We start from the raw sequence: 16,730 nt of genomic DNA, 5'->3' as shown, positions 1-16,730 counted from the left end.
AGACTGCAAAATAAAACCAGTTGAGGTCTTGATGCTGTGCACTAGGCTAGGTTCACCTGTCAGTACGTGTCTCACCAAGTGTGACTGACATGTACTTTTTAATACTTCCAATCTCTACTTACACACCAGCCCTGCCCACCAGCATCTGGTGCACAGCAGAGGACATGTGGGTATTTAATAAACACAGGCTGATGCACGGATTGTTGGCCTCTGGGACCCACAGGAAGGTGTGCGTATCATTTTCCTCTCACTTTTCAGGCATATAAAAATGACCCAGAGGTTCTTAAGCTAGGTTTCTGTGATGATCTCATGAAGGATGATGCTATAGAACATTATGGGAATCAGAAGGCCCTCCATGTCAATTGTCTTTGTAGGTCTACAGTTTTTCATCTGTAACATGAGTGCGCTGAACTTGATGTTCTCTATGATTTCTTTCAGATCCACAATTCACTGATTCTTTGATTCTCCACTGTGCTCACTGCCAAGTGAGTTATTCTCTTGTCTAAGTTCTTCAACAGCATAACCACCATGCACTTTTTGAAGCTTAATCTATAAACAAAAAATAGTAAATCCCCAAGAATCAAAGGCATATCTTATATGAGATTAATAATTAGGCGGGAAAATAAGAAGGAAACTTTTGAGGAAATGCCAAAGGTTTTCCAAGATGCCCTATCATTGATTAAAACAACAATGACAACAAACTGAAACAGCTCATTGATGTCCAGGCTTGGCAAGATCCAAGCTTGAAGAATCTATGTGGCTTTAAAAAAAAAACCATGTAATTCTATTTGTCTGATAATTAAAATATTTTAAAAGTGGAGTATACATCTCATTTAATCATATTCCTTAAAAGCTGACTAGGGAAATGTTGCCACTGGGATGAAATTCATGGCATTTCAAATTTTATAACTTTCATATAAAGTCCTAAACTATACCATAGTTCTATTAGGCAACATTTAAATAGATGTTATGTGCCACTCCATTCAGCAATGAGTAACATGCAGCAATGTGGCACACTGAGATTAGAATTGTAGAGTACAGGAGATTAGGGGTTCATAAACATTCTGGTTCGGGAATGGGGCAAAATTCTAGTCAGCTGGTTAATGTGCATTTTGTGTACAACTTTTATATATTGATCTATTTTATAGCATTTGTGAATTCCAAACTTCCACATTTAAAAGAAACAAAATCATAAATTGCTACTCTGCTATAGCTCCTGAAAGAATGCAGTGAATTTCTGAGCAAATTTTTATCTACTTCTCCACACCGTATTTTTACACATAATGAAAGTAACTCACAATGCTGGACTTCTGTCTGAACACCAAAATGGCATATATTGGCATAATGTCTACCTCTGCTGCCCAATTACAACAGAGCTTGATCCTATCTTAATTTTAGAGCAATAAGAGGCAGACTGCCCTAGGGAGCCTTTCAAAGAGAAGTGCAACAGAAAGAGTAGCCAGAGACTCTTACAAGCCTCAATCTCTCTCTCTCTGTCTCACTCTCCTCTCCTACCCCAGCCAACATTCCTATAAAACCTCCAAAGGCAAGAGTTGGGTAGAGACAGAGTTTGTTGTTGTTTTGGGGGGAGAATGAAACAGAAACCTTTGATTCTTACTATTTCATTTCATTTAATCTTCTGTTAACGCGCCATTATTTTCAATGTTTGGGAACTTTCAAATAAATTTTTATTTGATTTTACTTTATTTATTTATTTATTTATTTACTTTTTGAAATGAAGTCTTGCTCTGTCGCCCAGGCTGGAGTGCAGTGGCATAGTCTTGGCTCACGGCAACCTCCGCCTCCTGGGTTCAAGCCATTCTCCTGCCTCTGCCTCTCAAGTAGCTGGGATTACAGGTGCCTGCCTCCACGCCGAGCTAATTTTTGTATTTTTAGTAGAGATAAGGTTTTGCCACGTTTGCCAGGCTGATCTCGAACTCCTGACCTCAGGTGATCAGCCCACCTTGGCCTCCCAAAGTGCTGGGATTACATGCGTGAGCCACCGTGCCCATCCCAAAGAGCCTTTTAAAGAAGGAACCCTTACTCATCAAATCAGCAGTGACTCCACTCATGCTTCCCTTCCTTTTAACCATCTAGGTGACATTTAAGGAACATCGTCATTTCCCGTAGACAAGCATCAAACCCAGTTTCTTATCTGCAGTTTATCAGTTATCTAGCCCTGTGTATATCAATCAACTTTTCAAAATAAAAACCACCTCACACTTTCCCTGCCGGAAGACATGTCTGTGGATACAGATGCCACATTATTTTATTTCTGCTGTTTTTTTCTCCTCCTCCCTCCTCCTCTTCCTTCTTCCCCTTCTTCCTCCTCTTCCTCCTTCTTCCTTCTTCTTTCTTCTTTTTCTTTCTCTTTCTCCTTCCTTCCCTTACCTTCTCTTTCCTTCCTTCCTTCCTTCTTTCCCTCCCTGCCTCCCTCCCTCCTTCCTTCCTTCCTTCACTTTCTCTCTCTCTCTCTCTTCTCCTCCCTCTCCCTCTCCTTCTTCTTCTTTTAAAGTTCTCTCTGCTCAGCATGTTAGCCAAATTTCTGGCAGGGAGTTTTCTTCCTCTCCTTCCACCACCCCTAGGGGTGCAGATTTTGAGTTTTCATTCTCAGTAGCCTCTTGAAGGAAATCATTCTTGCCCATTTCCCTTCCTCCCACACACCTATGTTTGTGCATGTGGGAATGCTTGGTGTGGAAATCAGGAAGTGATTTATTGCCAATAAAATGGCTTCTATCACTACTATAAATAATAACTTAAGCATAGTTAAGCATACAGTTTTCAGTCACCTACTTTTTGTTGAAGAACTGAACAGCTTGAGTATATTTGAAACAGCGAAGTTCTTTCTAATTTAGCAGAAAATAAGAAAAAATACAAGGCCATAACTTTGCAGTGTTTATAATTTTCCAAAACTGCCTTGCCTTTTATTTAAATAATTATGTAGTGATTCGTGGCATCCTTGTTACAAATAACCACATTTCGAGAATATCTCTTTTGCGAAGTTTCCAGATTGCTATTTGTTTCATATGGATGTGATTCAGTAACAAAAGAAAATATGTAGCTATAGTTTATCCTAATTCTGAGTAATGAAGTTTCTGTGCAGCACTCAGTATCACAGATGATATTAACTCTTTTTCATTAAACATTTCTATATTTTATAATATCACTTGTATTGTTGAGAGCTTTTATTTTTAAAAACCTTAAAATGTTTCTTATTCATCCAACTTACTCTAATCAGCTCCCTCTAACAGGCACTGTTACCATTTTAAAAAATTCATTGTAGCATGTTCTCACTTACATGTGGGAGCCCCCCAAAAATTTGAGCTAATGAAAGTAGAAAGTAGGATTGGGAGTATTAGAGGTTGGGAAGGGCACGGGGGAGGGAAGGATGGGGACAGGTTGGTTAACAGATATAAAATTACAGCTAGATAGGAGAAATGAGTTCCGGTGTTCTATAGCACTGGAGGGTGAATGTGGTTAACTATAATTTATTGTATATTCTCATAAAGCCAAGGCTGGGTGCAGTGGCTCACGCTTGTAATCACAGCACTTTGGGAGGCTGAGGTGGGTGGATCACCTGAGGTCAGGAGTTCGAGACCAGCCTGACCAACACGGTGAAACCCCATCTCTACTAAAAATACAAAAATTACCTGGGCATGGTGACATGTGCCTGTAATCCCAGCTACTTGAGAGGCAGAGGCAGGAAAATGGCTTGAACCCGGGAGGCGGAGGTTGCAGTGAGCCGAGATCACACCATTGCATTCCAGTCTGAGCGACAAGAATGAAACTCCATTTCAAAAAAAAAAAAAAAAAAAAAAGAGCTAGAAGAGAGAATTCTAAATGTTTGCAACACAGAGAAATGATAAATGTTTGAGGTGATGGATATGCTAATTACCCTGATTTGGTGAGTACTCATTGTATATATGTATAGAAATATTACTCTGTAACCCAAAAATATGTACAATTATTATATGTCAACTAAAAATAAAAAGAAAAAAAAAAGATGGTTGAGAGGCACAGAGCGAGTCCTAATGTTTTACCCTATGGTGTGAGCAGGATTTAGAACAAAGACCGTAAGATGGGTGTGTCTGGAACTCTGCACTGTGCAGTTCTGGGTTTTACAGTTATGAGTGGGGACACAGAGGCACTTTGCATATGATGAAACTCAAATTACAGGTTCCTCTTTTGCCACAGAATACACTAAGCTTTGAGGGTGGTAGCGGTTGGGTGGGTGCGTGGAAGGGGACTGGATTGCATGGGGCAGCAACAGAGGCCTGCCAGACATAGCTACCTCTTGCTTCTTACACGTGAAACTTAGAATAGTTTACAAATAACTTTGATCTTTGAAGATCTTTTCCACTTTCTTTAAGTCAGTAGTTCTTGACCAGGGGATGGGACAAACATCAGATGAACCTGGGAAAATGTTCATACTGCAGTTAGATGCCTGGCCCAGTGTAGACCTGGTAAATCACATCTCTTGGCCAGTGCCTGTGGATTTTGGAAAATCTCCTCTAGAAATTCAGATTTGCACAATCATTTGAAAACAAAAGCCCTAAATTGGTAAGTTAATATTCCCTTTGTTATGCAGGGGCTCCAAGATACTCTCAACAAACCAGAAACTGTTCCTGAGTTGGGACTTGAGGATGGATATTTCACTTATGACTCTTTCTCACTTAGCTATTTTCTAGAGGGTGGAGAACAGACATAAATTACAAAAAGCATACAAACCCCCAACTAAGAAACCCTGATGTGGAGGACACCTAAGGCCCCTGGGACTTTCCTGTAGGAAAACACATTGTTGCCAGTTAGGGATTCTCTACCAGATGACGTAGTGTCAGTATTGCCATTAGCTGGTCCAACAGGGAAGCTTAAATACTGATGTCAATGAAGCAGGAAAACCCAAATTAAAGCATTCTGCTCTCCCAGTAAAAAAATTAGATAGGAAAGCAGATTACTGTGTATCAGTGTCTTAACAATTGTTGAGTCCTTGCACTGTGTTTTGCACCCAATATACATACAACAACATAGTTTAGATTTTTGTTGAATAGATGTAGTCTTTCTAAAGTATACCTTTCATTTACCCTTCAGCATCTATTTTGATACTTAAAATCTACAAAGAGTGTTTCTTGAAATGGTATCTTTCTTGCTTATAAAAATCAGTTACTCTAAAACTTTATTCAGTATTAATTATTCATTAAGATGACTTTAGTCTGTTTTAAGTGTCAAGGTGGGAGAGAAGTTATTTGATACCTGAGAGAACACCACCAATTAATCTAGTGACAAAAATACACATTTTCTTTGTTGTTCCTCCTTCTATGTGCTTTGAACTCCCAGGATGTTCAAGGGTACACTGACAGTTGTTTAACTCAAAAGGATTAACACCACTTAGGACGGAAATTCTAAACATTAAAATCATGACTGAAAAATACTCTGACCATCTTTTTTGTTTTTTGTTTTGTTTTTTTGAGATGGAGTCTTGCTCTATCACCCAGGCTGGAGTACAATGGGGCCATCTCAGTTCACTGAAACCTCTGTCTCCTGAGTTCAAGCGATTCTCCTGCCTCAGCCTCTCAAGTAGCTGGGATTACAGGTCTGCATCACCATGGCCAGCTTTTTTTGTTTGTTTTGTTTTGTTTTTTGAGACGGAGTTTCGCTCTTGTTCCCCGGCTAGAGTGCAATGGCGTGATCTCAGCTCACTGCAACCTCCGCCTCCCGGATTCAAGGGATTCTCCTGCCTGTCTCCCGAGTAGCTGGGATTACAGGCATGTGCTACCATGCACCGCTAATTTTGTATTTTTAGTAGAGACGGGGTTTCTTCATGTTGGTCAGGCTGGTCTCAAACTCCCGATCTCAGGTGATCCGCCCTCCTTGGCCTCCCAAAGTGCTGAGATTACAGGCGTAAGCCACTGTGTCCAGCTCTGACCATCTTATAATGAGAGTTTTTACGTTCCGGTCACCAAAAACTATCCATTTCACCCCATTTTGTAAAGCTCTGTTCCCAAATCCGTACTATTCCAGATTATAAAAAAAGATGGACGTATAACAAATGCTGAAGCAAAGATTCTTTAGGTAGCTACTTTCCCCCAAATTATTTGAAACAAAGAATGTTGGGTCTGGCCATTTCTTTTGTAACTGAATAACTGGAGGGCCATTATCCTCCCAAACACTTTTTTAAAAGCATTACTTAGGCAGACAACTGCAAGTGCTTAAAAAGTATTACTGAAGTATATTGAGTAAATATTATATGGATATAAAAGTATTTTCATAGTCCAGATATGAATATATAATTAGAGCATTATTTAGGAATGTGAGAGAAAAGTATGTGGAAGCTCTCAAATCTGTAACTACACATTAACTATAGAGCAACAATTGAAAAGGAACTTTTAGGTTACAGCTCTTCAAGTCATTTCTTAATATACTTATAAGGCAAGTCTTGAATTCAGAACTCTGTTTTATTTTTTTTCATGACAGGGAGAAAAACCTAAAGTTGAGCTATAAATCTAACATCTTCTGCTCATACTGGGCTCACTATCAGTTCCTACATAAAGGTAAAAACAGTTTCCCCTTGTTAATAAAGCATGCACATAAATAATATAGTATTAGCATTTTTGTTTTCCTTAAAAGTAACCAGGTTACCATTAATTGACTCATTAAGTTTGTTTCATCCCTTTTTTTTTTTTTTTTTTTTTTTTTTTGCCCGTCTCAGTGTTTAACTGTGGCAGGGCCTCACGCACATGTGCATACACACATGCACTTAGGCTTCAGATCTTGTTGAAAGCTGCATGTCGACACTCTGCACACGCTCTTCAAACTTGGTGATCTCCTCCTCCCCCAAGTCTGTCTCCACCTTGTCCTCCACCACACACTGAATCTGCAGCTTCCAGATACCGTAGCCCATGGGCACCAGCTGGGAGGCCTCCCACACCAGCCCATCCAGTTGGATGAAGCGCACACAGGCCTCCAGGTGGGCCATGGCCGTCTCACCGTCCCAAGGCTTGATGTCCAGCAGGATGGAGGACCTGGCCACCAGCGCGGGCTTCTTGACCTTCTTCTCTGCGTACTGCTGCAGCCGCTCCTCCCGCAGCTGTGCTGCCTCACTGTCACTGCCAAGCAGGTCAGTGTCATCGTCCTCGTCATCCTCTGCTGCTGTGGCTGGCTTCTTGGCCGGGGACTCCACTTGGCGCATGGGAGACACGTGCTGGGTCTGCGGGGCCGTGGCCTGGTGGCCGGGCAAGCTCTTCTCCAGCACGTTCAGCCGGGCCTCTCTGGTTCTCCACTTCCAGACTGGCGATCCGGAGGACGAGCTCACTGTGGTCTCCACTGGGGCTGCTAGACGCCCCAGGGCCTGAGCTTCCGGCCAGGGATTTCGGGATGTTCTCTCTGGCTCTGGCAGTATCAGGAGAATCACGCTGGCACCGTTCTCCTGGCGGGAAGCACCTGCCACAGGCCCGTTCATCTGTTCATAGAATCTCCTTTCTGCAACGTCATGTTTGAACTTATCGAACCAGATCTTCTCATGTACTAGGAAGTTTGTAGCCATTTTTCTGACGCCAGCCAAGGACGCGGCAACCAGGGAGGAGGAATCGGGGGACACGGGACGCCTAAGGAAAGGGGGTGTTTTCGTCCATTTTTAGAAAACAAAGCAAAACAAAAACAAAAACTCCATCCTCATTAATAAACTTGTCCAATAAATAAATGTTACGTATTTATTGTAAATAAATTTTACATATTTATTGTAAGTAAATTTTACGTATTTATTGTAAATAAATTTTACGTATTTATTGTAAGTAAATTTTATGTATTTATTGTAAATAAATTTTACGTATTTATTGTAATAAAAAGTAAACAAGCTATCTCAGTTTTTGTTACATCAGCATTTTTAAACAGGAAAGGCCATATATATCAAATTTTAAATAAAAATGTGTTGATATTTAAAGGCTTTAAAATTAAATCTCATTATTTAAGTAAATTACTTTCTAGTGGTGAACTCATTTACAATATTACATATAAGCAGTTTTTTAAAAAAAAAATCAGAAGTTCATTCCAAGATTTTGTTAAAGAAAAGTTGAAGGGCTAAATTTCCAAAAGCAAAGTTTTAAACAAACAAAACTAGGTAGAGACATTCAACACAGTAAAGCTACCAGTAAGTTTATTAAACACAGACATTGATGTTTCTAATATTGTACAATTTTCAGAGGCCTCACATGACAAAACCCTTAAGTTTAATGATTCACTTTGAGGAAATACATCTATACTGACTACAAAGAAGGGTTTCTATGTCATCCTTTTTAATGAGAAAGTTAAAATGAATGGGTGTTTAGCAGTGTCTCATTATATAGAATTTACATTAGCAGAGGGTCTGATTAGCAACTTTAGATAACTTTCCAACCATGAAGAGTTGCAAAAGGGTTCCAACTGCATCTACCACCCACACATTCAAAGAAAAAGTACTAATTATGAAAAACAAAACCTTTAATGCCACCAAGGAATAAGAATAGTACAGTCAACCTCATCTGTATATCATTTTATAGTTATGCATTATCTCATTTGGGTTTAAGACAGCTGGTGAAACTTGTGTTTGCACTCCCATTTCACAGATGATGAAACAGGTTCTGAGAGGGCCAGTGGCTTATCCCAGATTACACGTTTAGTAAGATGGGGGATCAGAACTTGAAACCAATTGTGAAGCAGATACTGACTCTGTGAAATCCCTGAGCTGAAGTCCTTTCATGAGAGGAAGTGTTCAAACTCTTGTCTCTGAGGCTCCCTTGACTTTGGCCCTGAGCAAGGCCTGCCTGAGAAGCAGTTATTTAAGGAAGTTGTGTGACCAGATGGGCAGGGGTGTGGCCAGTGGAGTGGCTGTGACATACTTCTTGCACGTCGTGTCTTCCACCTTGCCTGATGACTTCACCAGCTATTAAGCACCTAACCCTGTAGTAAGTGCTGTGGGGAATACCACCGTGTAGGAAAACATGGTTCCTGTCCTCACAAACTGTAACCACTGAGCCCACTCGCAACCTAAGGCCACTGAACACAATCTCAGGAGGCACTCTTTTCACAGCACATGTTTATGGATGCCCCGATCATAAGTTCTGCATGTCTCCTGAAGGCCCCACTGAAATGTCATCAAACGTACCTGTCTGCAGGCTTCCAGAATGATAGAATTCTTTTTTTTTTTTTAATTATACTTTAAGTTATAGGGTACATGTGCACAATGTGCAGGTTACATATGTATACATGTGCCAGGTTGGTGTGCTGCACCCATTAACTCGTCATTTACATTAGGTGTATCTCCTAATGCTATCCCTCCCCTCTCCCCCCACCCTATGACAGGCCCCGATGTGTGGTGTTCCCCTTCCTGTGTCCAAGTGTTCTCATTGTTCGATTCCCAACTATGAGTGAGAACATGCGGTGTTTGGTTTTCTGTCCTTGCGATAGTTTGCTGAGAATGATGGTTTCCAGCTGCATCCATGTCCCTACAAAGGACATGAACTCATCTTTTTTATGGCTGCATAGTATTCCATGGTGTATATGTGCCATGTTTTCTTAATCCAATCTGTCATTGATGGACATTTGGGTTGGTTCCAAGTCTTTGCTATTGTGAATAGTGCCACAATAAACATATGTGCGCATGTGTCTTTATAGCAGCATGATTTATAATCCTTTGGGTATATATCCAGTAATGGGATGGCTGGGTCAAATGGTATTTCTAGTTCTAGATCCTTGAGAAATCGCCACACTGTCTAGAATGACAGAATTCTAACAGAGAACATAACACTTAAGGAGACATGCCAAATCACAGAGTGCCTTCACTGTGCCTGTGATGAGGAAGCTCTGAGGAGGGAACCCAGACCAGACCCCAATCTCTACAGCTCTTTGACAGAGTCTGTTCACCCGAAGGAAGGCCAGAAAGCATCTAGCCACCATTGTTCCTATGACTACCCTGTGTTTCCAATAAAAACCTACATGCAGGAAGAAAACAAAGACAGCAGTCTAACTTTAGAAATGCTCAAAATCCACTTAACTATAAAAATAAAATAATTTTAAGTAAAGTTTTTAGATTGTGGATTTTGAGAAAAAAACTTGTGTTTGGAATAGAATTTTGACTTAAAAACGAGAAGCAACGTTAGCCTACATGCTGGTGTTCCTGCCATGTGAGTCCTGGCTGGGGCCCTCTTCTCCTCTTGGCCACGAACAGTCCTCATCACACTTGTCCTCTGACTAAGCAACAAGGAAGTACCTGGAACCGCCTGTTTCCTCCAAGCAGATGGTTCCTTGCTTTTCACAACAGATGACTGTAAAATCAGTATGATATTATAAGAACTAGCTGATTAAACACCCCAACTTGTTGGCTTAAGAGTGCTGAATGAACAACCCATCACACCTGGTGCCTGAGTCCCCCTTTTTCCAGGTGCAGGGTGAGACGCTCATTTTAATCTGACGTGTCTGTGGGCATGGTGTGTGTCAGGACCACTTCTCTCTCTCTCTTTTGCTTCCTTAAACCAAGCCAGGCCCACTGCTGTGAACTCAGCTGCTGGAGTTCTTTCAGAAGGAGCGTGAGACCAGGCTGCCTGTTTCCTACAGAGGCCTAGACTCTTAAGGCCTGGTCTCTTAAGACCCAAGACCATAGAACCTCAGCCGAATAACACACACTAACATTCTATTGTTGAGGCTTTTTTAATGGAAGACAAAATGTTAGTTTTTGATGTTTTTATATAAATATGACTTAAAAATATATTGATTTCTTCTTTTGAGATTTGTTGCTGTGACCATGAGGGTCATTCATTCCTTTACTCTGGAAATATTTATTGAGGTGTGCAATATGCAAGGTACTCTGCTAGGAAAATTCTTTCCCATCAGCCTAAACCAGAAACTGTCTGGTTTTCTGCTCTCTTTCCAAGGCCTAGAACCGTTCCCAGCATATAGTAGAATCCTGACAATGAATGAATGACACACTAAGATAAGCCATACCTGCATTTTCCCCCCACTAGGAGTTCAGATTGTTATAAAAATCAGTATAAAGACCTTTCCCTTTGGCAATCTCTGTCTATCAACTAATTCTTTCTTGGAGCCAGAATCAGATAGGCTCCATGGAGTTGACATGGCTTTACAGCAAATCAGTTAATTAACCACTAGATGTTGATAGGACACCTACTTTGTGCAATTTCCCCCCTCCTAGACAAATGAGCCACGCAAGGAAGTAACCAAGATAGTCTCTGTTTTCAGAGAGTTTCCACACAAACATAAAGTTACTATAATGCAGCCCCGAGGCCAAGGAGGTGGCATCAAGGAGAACTAAAGGAGGTCAGAGGAAGAAGATGAAAGCCTAGGATTTGGCCTTTAACTAGGGGAAGAATGGAAGAAAAGGCCTAACAGAAATGCAGGGCGTGTGTGTGTAGTGTGCGTCTGTATGTTGGGAGGTGAGGGAGAATGCCATGGACAGAGTCCGGGAGAAGCCAGAGCACACAAGGTACACCAAGAGTTAACTCCATTCAGTGTGATTTGAGTCACCTGAATAAATATTTATTGAATGCACACTGTGTGCCTGGCATTGTGATAGGTAAACAATGGTTAACAAGACTGATACGGTTCCTGGGTCACTGGCAAGTGGGGAGATACAGAGAAGTAAACGGACAACGACAATATAGTGTGATAAGTGCTATGACAGGGAAAAGTACAGGTGTTAGAATGATGTAGAAAGGACCCAACCCAAACACTGGAGTCAAGAAAACCTCCTGGAAGAGGGGATCTCAAGCTGACCCCCAAAGCTAAGGTAGAAACTGGTTGGGTGAAACTGTTCAGGTAGAGTGTACAGTACTTACCCTAGAATTGCAAACGTGAAGGACCATGGGGATCTGAAAGTGGCTAAGTTTGTTGGAACACAAGCGGAAGGAGGGCTAGAAAAGAGGCTGGGGATGGAAGCAGTGACCAGAATTTGCATCTCTTGTACTTCAAATTAAAGAGTTTGGACTTCATCCTAAGGGCAGTGGTAACTTTGAGGAATTTTATGCAAGAGAATGAAACAAGTGGATTTGCATTTTAGGTAACTATCTGCAGTGTGAGATGGCCCTAAAGGAGCAATGGGTAAAAAGAACAAAAGGGTAATGTGCAGTTAGATCCTTGAAGTTTTATCCTTAACATAGTGTAAGAACCAAATGAATATTCTGTGAATGAAGTGATCAATGAATCAATCAGTAATTTGGTTCAGGATTGAAAATACAAGACTTCAGGCAGAGGATAAAGTTGTCTGTATGTATATAAGGGTCAGAATGAAAGCTGATTGGAACACTGACATGTCTTCAAGTCTTGAATCTCATCAGACAAATGATAACAGTTGACAATGGAGTAAAGTGGAACACAGTAGAAACAGCTTCAGTGTTGGAGTCAAAAGACCAAGGTCTGAGTCTTGGTTTTGATGTGTGCCTTAATTTATCTGACCATTGGGTTCTACATCTATCATGCCTATTCTTTATGTCCCACTGCATAGCTAGAATGGGAATGGTTATCACAATCTGTGTGCATTTCTGTTTTCAGGTGGTACGTAGGCACTGTGGGAAAACTGATGGCCCAGGGGAGTTTCTAAATCATCCACTGTAAAAATCAGTGAGTGAGTGAAACCTGTCTGACTGACGGTGGAATCGTGGTTTAGGTAGCAGGGGATTTAGAAATCAAGTAGCCAGTAAGTATTGCACAAAGTCTGGACAGGTGACTCTCTAACTTGTCCACTGGAGACCCTGGTGGAGAGGCTGGGAGAGGGGTAGGAAGGGCCCCTCTCCTGCTGCTGCCCCTAACGAGAGTACTGGGCACAGAAAGAGCAGAAACAGGTGGTATAGTTGAGGGTCACAGGGGTCAGTGAGGTAGCTTGGAGAACATACACAGGCAGTTAAGGACATAGTCTAGACTAGGACTCAGCTCCCTGAAGTTCAGTGCTCTTTTCACAACTCCACCTGGTCAAATTAATTATGTCAACTCAAGATCTTAGAAAGGACAACTTATGTAAGATTCAAGCCAAGAGGCCTTCTCGTAAGTCTGTGGCGATAGCTACCAGCCAGGGCCAGATGACCTTATAGAACGAGAGGGCAAAGCAGGAATGCTGGCTGCAGGAGTGAGGCATTCCCCTGGATCCAGTTGTTTGGAAAGAAGAAGCCTTCATGAAGCATGGGGGTGGGGCTATATCCGCGGTGGCAGAGAAGTGCAGGATAAATTATAATGTACCTGAATCCAGAAATAATTTAAAAAGAATAAAATAAGTGAAGAAAAAGCAGAAGGTGAAGAACTGCCTTGCAAGGAGGTTCTGGAAGAAGGACTAGTGAACCAACTTGTCAGAAAGTACATCATACCACATAGTTTTAGGAAACACAGCAGGCCTGAGCTCCTTGGTACCCTCAGGAGATCCAAGTGAATAGGCAGAAAGTGACTGTGTTCTGTGAAATACTTCAGGCACCCAAATGCTCCTCTTTCCAGCACTTTTCATACCATCCCCCCTCCTTCCCCTTAACACACTTACACGCTTACACCTTCTGGCCCACTCCAGGCTGAGTTTTGCTTCGTTTCTGCAGAAGAGTGTGACACTAGGGCAGTATTACTGAACTGAAGAAATGTATTAAAACAGCTTCTTTAAGAAACGTAATTTTTAGCTCACGATCTTGAGTCCCATATCTCTAAATCATCTTCATCTTCTCGCTTTCCAGAAGCAGTATAAAGAGTCAGCTGTTCGGGTAGTCCATATAATTTGTATAAAGTAAAACTCAACTAAATTATTTTTTGGTTTCCTACATTCATAGAGTTAGCTCTCAAATGTTGGGTTAACTCTATGAATACAGAAAACCAAAAAATAATTTAGTCTCATCTGTCCCCCATAAAGAAGGCTCCAATAAATCAATCAGCCATAACAAAAAGACCACTTTCAGTTTTTCCTGGAAATTCCAAAGCAGATAGTATTAAAATCAAATTGGCTATATAATTCATACTCTCCAGTGATCACTTAGATAGCTCAATTAAGGTTCACAGTCACAGGTATCTCTGACAATCTACATATCTATAATATCCACACATAAACATCTGGGGCAGACATCAGAGTCCCTCTATCAAGACTGAAATCCATGTCTCCTGTGCTCTAATACATTTTACCATCCACACCGTTGAGTTGAGCTTTTTACTACAAATGGTTTTAGGCTCTGATACAAGACAGGAATTTGAAACATGCATTGGAGTATTTAATGGTGTTAATTTTTGGTGCACACAAACATCAGCTTCACCCAACAATCCAGTAATATTGCAAAAAAAAATGCCAGAGAAAGAAATACAGCAATGGAATTCTTCAGGATTGCAAGCAAAGCAGTTCCACTTTCCTGCTGATACCAACAAGTAATAAAATAGCTGCCTATTTACAGGTCCTTAAATATGTTACAATCAATAAAGAAAATAAAAGGAAGAAGATAGGTTGCTTTCAGATCAAACAATTATTCTAACTTTTATATTCAAACATGTTTATTTACTTAAAGTCTTCGAATGTAACCCAAGTTAATTTTAAATGAACAACTGATTGTAACAAGGGAAATATAATCTGTGTGTGTGTCTGTGTGTTTGGTTTTGTTTCAATTGGATGATATAAATGTAAACAATTCCTACCTGGAAATATGGATGGTCTCTTCTTCGGGTGCCTCAGGTGAATGGGATCCAAGTTCTTAATGTTTCTTTGAAGTCTTCCTCTAATGTCATTTCCTATGAGTAGTTCAGGTGGCAGGCTACTCCGTCTTGATGATTTATAATCATTTTGAGATGAATTTAGTTTGTTCTTCGGTCTGGAAAATAAATTGCTGTCATCAACCGCCATTGTCGGGGATACATTAGAGACTCTGAACAAAAATCCAAAAAGCCAAACCCAGTGGCAGCCACCGTCACAGCCACCGTTGCAGCTGCCACCGCCCCAGACTCTGATGTTCTCATGCTTTACCCTGCACTTGTTTGGGAAGCTTAACAAGTTGATAGGCGTGGACTTGAACAGGTGTAGAATTACTAAGTAGCCCCTCCTTTCTACAGTTAATAGCACAGGGGAAGAGAGATTCAAAAAAAAAGAAAAAAAAACATTAGTTGCAGAAGACTGGGGAATTTGAACAGATGGGACTCAGAGTGGATGGTAACAAAAGTGGTGTAATGGTTGCTGCATGAAATTTCATCTTCATGGGTGCATAGAGCAAACACAGTTCACTATTAAAGAATAAATGCCTAAGTAAATTCCAAGTCTAATTTGTTGTATCATTTCCCAAACTCTTACAGATTTTAAACAGTTTTGGGGAAGCATTTTTACATTCCCTCATGCCTTTAAGTTTCAAACTATACACATAACACAGAATGAACATCCTTCTTTATTCAATGTCTTATTTGGCTGGCTACCAACTGGAAGTTGGCTGGAAGAGGGAGATGAGAGATGACTGGTGATGACCAGGAAGGAACCGGTTGTGGGCGTGTGTCAGGCAGCAGTGCCGGGAACCCGCTGTTGCTTGCCACCCACCCCTTCCATCCTGTGCTCCAGCTGGCAGAGAGCTTCTCCAGAAGTTCCCACTGCCTGGCAGTGGAGTCAGAGGTCTAGAAAACAAGCCTTAGCCATAGAAGTAATGACAGGCCTCCACTCACAAATAAAAAGTCAATGTTATTATCCTTGCGTAGATTCTGCCTAGCTTTCAACTAAAATGGTCATTGGGTTTGGTGGTCTAAGAAAAACCAGCATTTCTTCACTCAAGATTCCTGCTTGTCCTGTCACCCAGTTTCTTTCTCTCTCTCTCTCTCTCTCTCTCCTGGATTTTGCACTTTTATGTCCTTTCCTGCCTTCCCTCTTGCTCTACGTATGTGGAAATGTTCTGCACTTTTTTCCTTAACTGACTGTGCAGAAATCATCACTCTATAATTCATCTTCCCCAGCCATGCCTCAGGGCTATGCCCATGTCCATCAGCAATCTCTCTCTGTCACATACACACAACACCCCTTTCGTGCTGTGTCTGGTTGCAATGTGAGAAGATGAGATTTGCCTTTTCTCTTCCCAGTGCCTGGAATCAACAGATATATAACATTATAAGGAATTTAGGGGTCATTTCGGAAATCATTGTTTATTTTGGTTTCCTAGATGCTAAATACGTTTTAATGTTTGTTGATATGTAGGAGCTGGTTCTTTTTATCAAATTGAGAATATACTTCCACACTAATACAGATTTTGTTCTCTTTATGCCCTTTCAGCAACAGATTTTCTGGAGAGAAAAGCATTTTTTTTTTTTTTACAAGTATTCCCAACTGAGAGTTGCCATTATAATCCAGCTATTATAATTATAATCCAGCAATCATATTTATGTATTAGATTATTAAGTTATTTCACCAATTCTGAGAATCATCTGCACTACTTCCCTCCCAGGACCTAGAATAATTTAGTCAAGTTGAAATGTACCATGAACTTCAAAACAATGAGTAACTTTTATGAAACCATTTCTAAAAGCCCATGAGACTGCCTGAATCTCCCTTACCCTAATAACAATACATTTTTTTCTAGTAAGGAAATATAAAGTAAAAGCATTTTTAAAAGTTTGAGATAATGATATAATAGGAGGAAAAAACATACATTCCTGCAACCCTAACTTCAAGAACAGTGTTTAATTTTCAAATATAAAGCAAGATAGAATCCTAGGGCACAAAGGATTGGGTGCTAACGGGGAGAAATTCAGCAATCAGGAAAGCAGAA

At 40.7% G+C, this 16,730-nt stretch overlaps 1 long non-coding RNA gene and 1 pseudogene across 2 annotated transcripts; both read right to left on the bottom strand.

The window, feature by feature from the left end:
• Positions 1–2,352: 2,352 nt before the first annotated feature.
• LOC144336253 (uncharacterized) lies at positions 2,353–3,818 on the bottom strand. Its single transcript, XR_013407875.1, has 2 exons — positions 3,551–3,818; positions 2,353–3,254 (listed from the first exon to the last, which is right to left on the bottom strand). It is a non-coding gene; the product is annotated as an uncharacterized LOC144336253 (long non-coding RNA).
• Positions 3,819–6,450: 2,632 nt separating this feature from the next.
• Positions 6,451–14,804, bottom strand: LOC106994213 (elongation factor 1-delta pseudogene; annotated as a pseudogene). The gene is made up of 2 exons (XR_013407871.1): positions 14,632–14,804; positions 6,451–7,601 (listed from the first exon to the last, which is right to left on the bottom strand). The product of XR_013407871.1 is annotated as an elongation factor 1-delta pseudogene (transcript).
• Between the last annotated feature and the right edge of the window lie 1,926 nt (positions 14,805–16,730).

This window comes from Macaca mulatta, chromosome 17 (assembly GCF_049350105.2).
Source record: "Macaca mulatta isolate MMU2019108-1 chromosome 17, T2T-MMU8v2.0, whole genome shotgun sequence".
NCBI lineage: Eukaryota > Metazoa > Chordata > Mammalia > Primates > Cercopithecidae > Macaca > Macaca mulatta.
The sequence above is the reverse complement of the archived record's forward strand: the minus strand, read 5'-3'. Positions and strand labels throughout refer to the sequence as shown.